Source organism: Lepisosteus oculatus, chromosome 14 (assembly GCF_040954835.1).
Source record: "Lepisosteus oculatus isolate fLepOcu1 chromosome 14, fLepOcu1.hap2, whole genome shotgun sequence".
NCBI lineage: Eukaryota > Metazoa > Chordata > Actinopteri > Semionotiformes > Lepisosteidae > Lepisosteus > Lepisosteus oculatus.
Genome location: NC_090709.1, coordinates 32892137 through 32902763, shown reverse-complemented (window position 1 = coordinate 32902763; position 10627 = coordinate 32892137). Strand labels below are relative to the sequence as shown.

Sequence of the window (10627 nt, the reverse complement as noted above, 5' to 3'; positions counted from 1 at the left end):
CACACAGACCGCAGGGTGAGCACCCCCTGCTGGCCCCATTAACACCTCTTCCAGCAGCCACCTTAGTTATTATTGTCGAGAAGGAAAGAATATTAGGAACATGAAAAGGCTGAATTTCTTAAATGCATTTTTTATACTGAAACAGAGAGGCACACACACGTCATTACAAACGCACACCCGCACAGAGACGTCCTCAAGCGCCTTGTTCACAATTATGGGCTCCAACAGGAACAAAAAACGCCAGCCTGACAACTCGAGCATTCAAACCAAGAACCCAACACGTACTCACGTTGGCAGCCTGTGCAGAAAAGCAAAAGAACCACAAGCCTTCTCTTTTGGGAGGAAAAACACACAGTCCCTCTCTCACACTCCTGATTTCCTTAAATAGCTCATTCTTCATCTCTGGCTCCTACATACAGTATAGCAGCGCTCAGTCTGCTTTGAATAAGCCATAAATCCAAGATTTGTTTTATCTGTTCCTCTTGTCTAGGCCTAGAGCTGCTTTTCATAAAAGAGCTGTTTGCATAAATAGCTAGGGTTACAGCTGAAGACACCAGCTTCATCCCCCAGTGTGTTGTACGTCGAGAGCAAGAGAAGAGGGCCAGGCCGTGCCTTTTCATAGACTTTTCTTCTGAAAAGTCGGGTTCTAGGAGGCAGATTTAGCCCTTCATGCATTGTAGAGAGATAGACAGGCCAGTGCGCACAGTTAGAGCTGCACCCTCACACAGAGTCAGACCCGCACAGACACGTCCTCTTGTTTAAACAAATACACAAACCTGACGGCGCTCACAATGATCCAGACACACACACACACACACACACACACACACACACACACACACACACGACATCAGTAGTCACTCTCGCACACTGGACCCCAGCTCAGTCCTCACCTCCAGCTCCTGCAAACCGCTTCGAACAAACTGCATTAAGAAAATTAGGTTGCGTTCCGGTAGCAGGCCATCCTGGGCACCAGTGTGAGTTACACACTCATTTGTAAAAGCCCTTCCGCATCGTCGGGCATGCTTCACAGTGCTGGACCTGGGGTGTGGGTGCTGTCTGTGTGGAGTTTGCATGTTCTCTCCCTTGTCTGTGGGGGTTTCCTCCAGGTGCTCTAGTTTCCACCCACAGTCCAGGGACAGGCTGCCACTTTCACTGGGCAGTGCACCGTCGCCGTGGCAGCATGGTGGGTCAGATCTGATTTCAGTCTTTATTTCCTTTTTTAGAGATCCTGTAACCAGGACCTGTTCACTGCCACGACGGACAGGGAAGCCCGTCATCACTGGACATCCTCTTACCTCCTGTGGCAAAGGGCAGCTGATGAAGCTTTGTGCTCGCCAGATCATGGCAATCGCCACTCCACCCTGATCCTGGCTCAGCACAGGGCACCTGGGTTCACTCCCTTCAGACTAAAGAGACTCAGTTTCTTCAATCTGTCAGTGTGAGACACTCCCTTCAGACTAAAGAGACTCAGTTCCTCCGGCCTGTCAGTGTGAGACACTCCCTTCAGACTAAAGAGACTCAGTTTCTTCAATCTGTCAGTGTGGGACGCCTACACCAGCTTCGAACGCCTGTACACAATACCGCGGACCGCCTGCCAGACCAAATTCTGGGCTTACAGCAAACCACCTATTACATACACCGGTGTCTTCCCCGGGCCAGAGGAATTCAGGAACTCACGTTTACTCTGTCATCTCGGGGGATTCTCGCAGGGAGCAGAGATTTCCCTATCGATCAGAGAGAGTCGGGACTTTAAAAAAAAAAAAAGAGGAGTCCTTACCTCTTAGTAATGTGAGCGCTGACCGTCTCTCCTACCGATGGGAAGTTCTGCGCCTTCTGGAGCATCCGCCGACTAAGCCAAATTCGTTGTAACAGAAAGAATAAGGTTCTGGATCCCGAGATGACGTAAAACAGATGAGTGTATTGCATGCAAGGAACAATAAAGCCGAAGTCTTGTTTCCCGCAAGAAACAACAAAACCGAAGTATTGTTCGATGTGCCGGTACAAACTTTTAGGTTATATAGTCCTTCCTTGCTGCTTCAGACGTCATTCGGTGTTATGGTAAGGGGGGGGGGGTCGTGGTATTTGGCCAGTTAAGAGACCCTGGCCAAATGGTCAGTTTAAGATTATGCCCCCTCGCATCTGGAATCCTTATCAGTTAACCCCCTTTCCTGCCATAAACCCCTGTTGCTTAGAAGTCTAATTTTCAGGCAGAACTGACTTAAGTTAACCCTTTTTACATCTTGTCTCTTACTTCAGCCCTCTTCCATTTGCTAGTTCAAAGTTGTACAACCCATTTGTATCTGCTAAGCGGCGCAGTCATCGTGCACAAAGAACGCTTTGAAAAGCCTCAAAGGCAAGTCATTCCGAGTTGGTCGTTTGTGTTTTCCGTTCAGACGCGATATGCTGAAATGATCTCTCGGCTCCTCGGTTGTCATTTCTGCTCCGTAAAGGGATCACAGCACGCGTCGGCTTCCAGCACGCTGGGTCGGGACACGATGCCGGGGGTCGGAGAGAGCGATGTCTTCCTCGTTAGTGTAGTGGCAAGTATCCCCGCCTGTCACGCGGGAGACCGGGGTTCGATTCCCCGACGGGGAGTAGCTTTTCTTTCACCTCCTTAGAGAAAGGACTGCCTTTCACTTCTCTGTTTTCTTTCACAGCGTCGTGCACCTTTTCATTGCTCTCGCTTTCAGAGCCTCCGCACGGCACACGACTCGACATCAGGAAGCACATTGAAGTGAAAGCAGGAAGCGCTGCGACATGCACTGTGCAGATCCCGCCACACTAAGAGGTGAGTGGGTCTGTTCGATCACAGCGCTAGGCGAATCCCCAATCCCCTTTTGTGCCTGGCGACAAAAGATGTCTGTTTCCGCCCGCTTTCGAACCGGGGACCTTTCGCGTGTGAGGCGAACGTGATAACCACTACATAACAGAAACGGTGGTAAGACGTGCCCAGCGGCCCAGCGCTGAGCTTCGCCAATGCGATTCAGCTGCTTCCAGTGCCTTTATTGGAGTGCGCTGATGGACCGTGCTCTCTCTCCAGAGACCAGCACGCCTGTCATGGACGGAGCAGGAAAGGCGGCGCCACATTCTACAGCCCTCTCCACGCAATCGACGAAATCGGGCTACTGAAGTGGAGAAAATCGCCTCTCCAGAAAGTGCAAATATCATCTTGGAGAGTATAAATCCTATTGCCGAAGGTCAGCCCTGTCTACCAGAGTAACCCTCCCACAGCGATGATCAGCTCGTCTCACACGCGAGAAGTTTCGGTTGGAAACAAGCGCCCCCTCTTCTCGCACGTTTTGCACGTTCGAGTAGTTTTAATGCGGCTCTTTCGTACACGGTGCTGATCTTTTGGAAAGCAGGAGGCAAAACCGAGTCGAACCGCCTGGGTGAAAACCAGGAACCCTAACCGCTAGACTATATGGCAGCGAACAACCATGCAGTTCCCGGCATCATGCAAGCAAACTACATAGATATGAGAAAACACGCAAGAGAGTTGTCACTCAGAGTGTTGAAGGGTCGATGTATACTGGGGCTCAGTTGAAATGCAACGTCAGGACTTTTCCGAATTATGTCACACGAAGAGAGCACAGCCCTTTCTACCCTGCCGCGTGTGTCTCGGTAACTCGCTGTGATCGTATAGTGGTCAGTACTTTGCGTTGTGGCCGCAACAACCTCGGTTCGAATCCGACTCACGGCAGAATAGGGGCGTCTGCTTTTACTACTCGCACGAATGAAGGCAAAAAAAGCCAATCGATGTGAACGAACGGCGCTTTACAGAGGAGTACTGCCTGACTGGATCGTTGATGAATGACAGAGGCCACTCCGACCTCTTCTCGGTTTTCTTCAATGACTTACTAAGGATCTTCTTCACATTCGCCCATGCAGGGGAAGCCAGTTACACCAAAGCAAACGCAGGAAAGTGCATTTCAAGCAGAGACCAGGAGGGACTTGTTTACACCGAGGGTGGTCGGAGAATGGAACAATGCGTCCAGCCCTGTTGCTGGAGCCGATTCTTGATGAGCTCTTGGGCTCACTAAGAGGCCCCCGCTGGATGCTAATCTTTCTGTTGTTCTTGCAGGTCTTGCGCTGCTTTTGAGCCGACAGAGCTCGTCCTGGTCTGTGGGCACAGCCCAATTGCAAATGATCGGCTCCGCGTACAGAAGGAACATGCGTTTGGTACAAGAGTGCACGAAGGCACCGGAAATACATTGGGAACAAATGACCGGTCGGTCAAGACCTCTGTGAAGTACAGGAGCGTGCAAAACGAGGCTGCTTCAACCCGGTCTCGAACCGGGGATCTTTCGCGTGTTAGGCGAACGTGATAGCCGTTACACTACAGAAACCTGCAGGGACCGCTGCTGGTGTCTCGCTTTCGTTTCGGGCTGAGAAAGGGACGCGTCACTTTAGGCAGGGGGCGCTGGAGAGAGGAACAAAGGGCGCGATGAAACAAGATGCCGAAACCCGGGATCGAACCAGGGACCTTTAGATCTTCCTGAGGAACAGACAGTGAGCCTGTCTCTCAATAATAATAATCCAGTGTGTGATCTCCTATTCAAGCCCAAGCGAAGACACAGTGAGCCTATCTGTCAATAATAATAGTACAGTGTGTGATCTCCTGTCCCAGCCTGAGAAACAGACAGTGAGCCTGTGTCTCAATAATAATAATACAGCGTGTGATCTCCTGTCCCAGCCTGAGGAACAGACAGTGAGCCTATCTCTCAATAATAATAATACAGCGTGTGATCTCCTGTCCCAGCCTGAGGAAGAGACAGTGAGCCTGCCTCTCAATAACAAGCCAATGTGTGATCTCCTGTCCCAGCCTGAGGAACAGAGAGTGAGCCTGTCTCTCAATAATAATACAGTTTGTGATCCTCTGTCCCAGCCTGAGGAACAGAGAGTAAGCCTGTCTCTCAATAATAATAATTCAGTGTGGGATCTCCTGTCCCAGTCTGATGAACAAACAGTGAGCCTGTCTCAAAATAATAATAATACAGTGTGGGATCTCCTGTCCCAGCCTGGGGAACCAGACTCTCAATAATATTAATAATAATAATACAATGTGATCTACTGTCCCAGATTGAGAAACAGACAGTGAGCCTGTCTCAATAATAATACAGTGTGTGACCATCTGTCCCAGACCGAGGAAAAGACAGTGAGTCTGTCTCTAAATAATAATAATACAGTGTGGGATCTCCTGTCCCAGCCTGGGGAACAGTGAGCCAGACTCTCAATAATAATAATACAGTGTGATCTACTGTCCCAGCCTGAGGAACAGACAGTGAGTTTGTCTCTCAATAATAATACAGTGTTATCTCCTGTCCCAGCCTGGGGAACAGACAGTGAGCCTGTCTCTCAATAATAATAATACAGTGTGTGATCTCCTGTCCCAGACTGAGGAACAGACAGTGAGACTGTCTCTCAATAATTATAATAATACTGTGTGAGCTCCTGACCCAGCCTGGGGAACATACAGTGAGCCTGTCTCTCTATAATAATAATTCAGTGTGGGATCTCCTGTCCAACTCTGAGGAACAGACAGTGAGCCTGTCTCTAAATAATAATAATACAGTGTGTGATCCTCTGTCCCAGCCTGAGGAACAGACAGTGAGCTTGTCTCTCAATAATAATAATACAGTGTGTGATCTCCTGTCCCAGCCTGAGGAACAGTGAGCCTGTCAATCAATAATAATACAGTATGTGATGTCCTGTCTCAGCTTGAGGAACAGAGAGTAAGCCTGTCTCTCAATAATAATAATACAGTGTGGGATCTCCTGTCCCAGCCTGGGGAACAGTGAGCCAGACTCTCAATAATATTAAGAATAATAATACAGTGTGATCTACTGTCCCAGCCTGAGGTACAGTGAGCATGTCTCTCAATAATAATATAGTGTGTGACCACCTTCTGTGGTCTGTTTCAAATCCGCCCGCGATGAGACACCGAGGAGAAAGGAAGAGCCCCAGTCACGCTAGAAAATCACCCGGGAAAGAGACTTTCAATGTAGGAAAAAAAAGTCGTTAGTAACAGACATAATATGTTTGTTTTGTTTTTTTAATCGCTGCGATGTGTGACTAAGCTCATACGACTAAGAGTTGCCCCCTTTGTCTAGATCTGGTAACCTGCTCGTCGCTGGTGGGCCAGATCGTGTCCCCCGTCACTACACTGGGGCATTAAGACCCACACAGACCGCAGGGTGAATGCCCCCTGCTGGCCCCACTGAGAGGTCGTATCCCACCTCCTCCGCTCTCTCCGAAAAGCAGTATCTTCAGGCCCTGACATCCCACCCCTGCCACTCTCCGCGTAAATAAGTATCGTCAGGCCCTGACATCCCACCCCTGCCACTACCTGCGTAAAGAAGTGTCGTATGGCCCTGACATCACACCCCCACCACTCTCTGCGGAAAGCACTGTCGTATAGCCCTGACACCCAACCCTCCACTCTCTGCATTAAGCACTGTCGTATAGCCCCGACACCCACCCCTCCACTCTTTGAATAAAGCAGTGTTGTCAAGCCCTGACATCCCTCCCCCGCCACTCTCTGTGTAAAGCACTGTCGTATGGCCCTGACATCACACCCCCACCACTCTCTGCGTAAAGCACTGCCGTATAACCCTGACACCCACCCCTCCACACTCTGCGTTAAGCAGTGTTGTCAGGCCCTGATATCCCACCCCCGCCACTCTCTGTGTAAACCAGTGTCATATGGCCCTGACATCTCACCCCCACCACTCTCTGTGTAAAGCACTGTTGTATGGCCCTGACATCACACCCCCACCACTCTCTGCGGAAAGCACTGTCGTATAGCCTTGACACCCACCTCTCCACTCTCTGTGTAAAGCAGTGTCATCTAGCCCTGACATCCCACCCCCTCCACTCTCTGAATAAAGAAGTGTCGTATGGCCCTGACACCCACCCCTCCATTCTCTGCATAAAGCAGTGTCGTCAGGCCTTGACATCCAACCCCCGCCACTCTCTGCGTAAAGCAGACATGTTACAGACATTTACAACAAAGGCATATTATAAAATATTGACATATACTGTAGGCGGCTGGAGCATTATTGGGAGACAGACTCACTGTTCCTCAGGCTGTGACAGGAGATCACATACTGGGCTGCCAGATCAACTGAGTTCCCTCCTCCCTCTTCCAGTAGGATTGGGACCCGTTGTGATTCTGGAAGGTGTGGGAACTCTGGGATTAGATTTCTGAATTTCGGGAAGAATGTTTCTCTAATCCCAGAGTATCTGTCACAGTGCAGTAGGAAGTGCACCTCTGTCTCTATTTCTCCCCGCTGGCAGTGGGAGCACAGCCTGTCCTCTCTGGGCAGCCAGGTCTGCCTGTGTCGCCCAGTTTCTATGGCCAGGTTGTGGTCACTGAGCCTGTACTTCGTCAGGGTCTGTTTCTGTTTGTTAATTTTTATTTTGGTCAAATATTCAGCTAGTGTGTATTGTCTGTTTAAGGTTCTGTAGCATTCCAGTTTATGTTGTGTTTGTGTGTGTCCCAGTGTGTGAGATATTGCTGTTTGATCTGTGCTGTGATGTGGTTGAGTCTGGGTTGTGGTGCTCTAGCACTGCTGTCCTGAGGCTGGTTAGTGTCGGTGTCACTCACTGCGAGTGTGATCTCAGCAGAGTCTCTGTACTCTTGGGACACTTGACTCACCTGTCTCTCTCTTTCTCTCCCTGTGCTGTCCCTCTCCTGCCCCCTCTCTCCCTCCTCGGACTCCAGCTGGAGGAGGTCCAATCACCACCTCCTGTGAGACAGAAGAAAAATAAGGTGGGTAATGCTCTGATCCTCTCTTTACTCCTGTCCAGTGTCCAGTCAGTGTCCAGTCAGTGTGTCTGTATGAACCCCCCTCTCTCTCAGTGCAGTGTTCATGTACTGGAGTGTCCAGTCATGTGTCTGTATGAACCCCTCTCTCTCTCTCAGTGCAGTGTTCATGTCCTGGAGTGTCCAGTCCGACTCTTAACGTGACACTCCTGTCTCTGCTTCAGAAGCGCTGGTGCGTCTTTTTAAACTCCCTGAGCTGCGTGTCAGTGGAGAGAGATGATCAGGACGAGCCGATGGAGGTGGCGGAGACCGTGGGTCAGGAGAGGAAGAGCGAGGGAGAGGAGGAGCAGGCTGCCGGGAAGGACAAGAAGAGGAAGAGGAGGTGCAGGTGAGCAGACAGGGGGGCGCCGCCCGGTCGTGTCTGTGATTCAAGGAGGAGTCTCCTCTTGCTGTTTGATGTCATGGTGACGTCTGTGTCTGTGTCCCTCACACCTGCAATAACAATATTCTTTCCAGGTTCCTTTCCTGGTTCTGTGCCAGCTAAGATCTGGACTGGACTGGACTGGACTGGACTGGACTGGAGCTGAGGGACCCCAGACTGTGCTGGTCTGAAGCTGAGGGACCCCAGACTGGACAGCACTGGAGCTGAGGGACACCAGACTGGACTGGACTGGAGCTGAGGGGCCCCAGACTGGACTAGACTGGAGCTGAGAGGCCCCAGACTGGACTGGACCAAAGCTGAGGGACCTCAGGCTGTGCTGTACCGAAGCTGAGGGACCCCAGACTGTGCTGGACCGAAGCTTAGGGACCTCAGTCTGAACCGAAGCTGAGGGACCCCAGTCTGTGCTGGACCGAAGCTGAGGGACCCCAGACTGGACCGAAGCTGAGGGACCCCAGTCTGTGCTGGACCGAAGCTGAGGGACCCCAGACTGTGCTGGACCGATGCTGAGGGACCCCAGTCTGGACTGAAGCTGAGGGACCCCAGACTGCACTGGACTGAAGCTGAGGGGCCCCAGACTGGACTGAAGCTGAGGGGCCCCAGACTGGTCTGGACTGAAGCTGAGGGGCCCCAGACTGGACTGATGACCTTTTTTTAAGCATCAATAAAAAATTTTTAAAAAAAATCTGTTTAGCTTTTGGTTTTTTCCCTCTCCCCCCCCCCTAAGGTTCCTGCTGGGAGAGGTGTGAGTGGGGCCAGCAGGGGGCGCTCTCACCCTGCGGTCTGTGTGGGTCCTGATGCCCCCAGTATAGTGACGGGGGACACTGGACTGTAAACGGGCGCCGTCCTTCGGATGAGACGTAAAACCGAGGTCCTGACTCTCTGTGCTCGTTAACAATCCCGGGGTGTTTCTGGAGAAGAGTAGGGGTGTTACCTCAGTGTCCTGGCCTGATTCCCCCCCTGGTCTTGACCCATCATGGCCTCCTTATCACCCCCCCTCTCTGAACTGGCTCCATCCCTCTGCTCTCCTCCCCACTGAGAGCTGCTGTGTGCTGAGCAGACTGGAGCATCATCCAGGTGGGGGCTCCACACTGAGGGGGGCTGGAGGGGATCCCCCTGACCTGGGAAGAGCTCTGAGGGGAGGGTCCAGACTTATTAATTATTATTATTATTCGTGCTGCACTGGGCTTCAGTCCTGGTAGTGAGAGGGGGATCTGTGATCAGTACAGATACTTATGACTGTATAATAATACACGATAGAAATGGAAAACAGGGTAGCGCTGTAGTCCCTTCGAAACGTTTTGAACTGCCAGAAGAAGTTTTCACAACCCGGACTCGTGAAGGTACAGGTCTTCTCCCTTCGTCCGGAGTAAGGTGAGAGGTCACCCCCTCGGGGCGCAGTATCCCCGATGCACCCCCCCACCACCACCCAAAACGACACACACTTCTGTGACGATTGGGAGACCCCGGTTCGACCAGCCCCTGCGGTGGAGGAAACAGCCCGCTGGAGAGAACACGCAGACTCCACACAGAAGGGTTACCTCGGCATTAATTCCAACAGCAAAACAACACCAGAGAGAAACGGTCTCCGAAAGATAAGCGCACACCGGGAAAAACACGAAGGGGTCATTACAAATGGGAATAGGAGTTCTTTTTTTCTTTTCCGGACGTCAGTTGTATAGTGTCCTGGTGATTTCTCCCGTTTCGAACGGAGTTTAATGTCGCGTTTCTACTTTATTAGAGAGAGGCACTGAACTTTGGGGAACGTGACATCCACCCAGTATTACTAGTAGGTTGATAAATATAAATGTTCTTTTTCCCCCCGTATGATACCTCGCGAAATATAACGATGGCCAACTCCTTAAGTTGAAATTTAAACCCTTCTCACGCTACAAGACAGTCCGTCAACATCGCCGCAGCCCGAAGCGCGACCTTCGGTATGACGTTGGCGGAAAAGGGGGTAGGGTAAGTACGTCACAGCCGGGGGAAGCCCCTATCACGTGAGAGGGGTGCGGCGGGCGACGAGCCCCCGGGAGCGAAGAGAAGTTGATTTGCGTGGGGTGTGGAAACACTACACGACCGGGCAAGCGAGCCGTTTTTTTTTTTGTTTTGTTTTTTCCAGAACATCAGAACAACCGCAGAGATGACCATCGATCCACCTCCAGACGTTTCCTTTTTTGTCCTCTTTGGCCCCCAAAATAAAAAAAACTGGGATCCATCGTGGCGTTGCCAAATTAAAACGTCAACCACTTTTCGGGCTTTCGTGCTGTCCATGATGAAACCGTCATGGTTGTGTAAGCATACGTTACGTCACAGACCGGCGGCGCTCGGACGTGAGGAGTGTTGTTACGTTTTTGAAATGGCACGTCAGACAAGATCTCTGACAAGATCTCCGAAAAACCCAAACCTGTAAGATTCAA

At 51.0% G+C, this 10627-nt stretch overlaps 1 non-coding gene across 1 annotated transcript; it reads left to right on the top strand.

Annotated features, from left to right (window-relative positions):
* The first annotated feature begins 2526 nt into the window (after nucleotides 1-2526).
* trnad-guc (transfer RNA aspartic acid (anticodon GUC)) lies at nucleotides 2527-2598 on the top strand. Its single transcript has one exon. It is a non-coding gene; the product is annotated as a tRNA-Asp (tRNA).
* Nucleotides 2599-10627: the final 8029 nt, after the last annotated feature.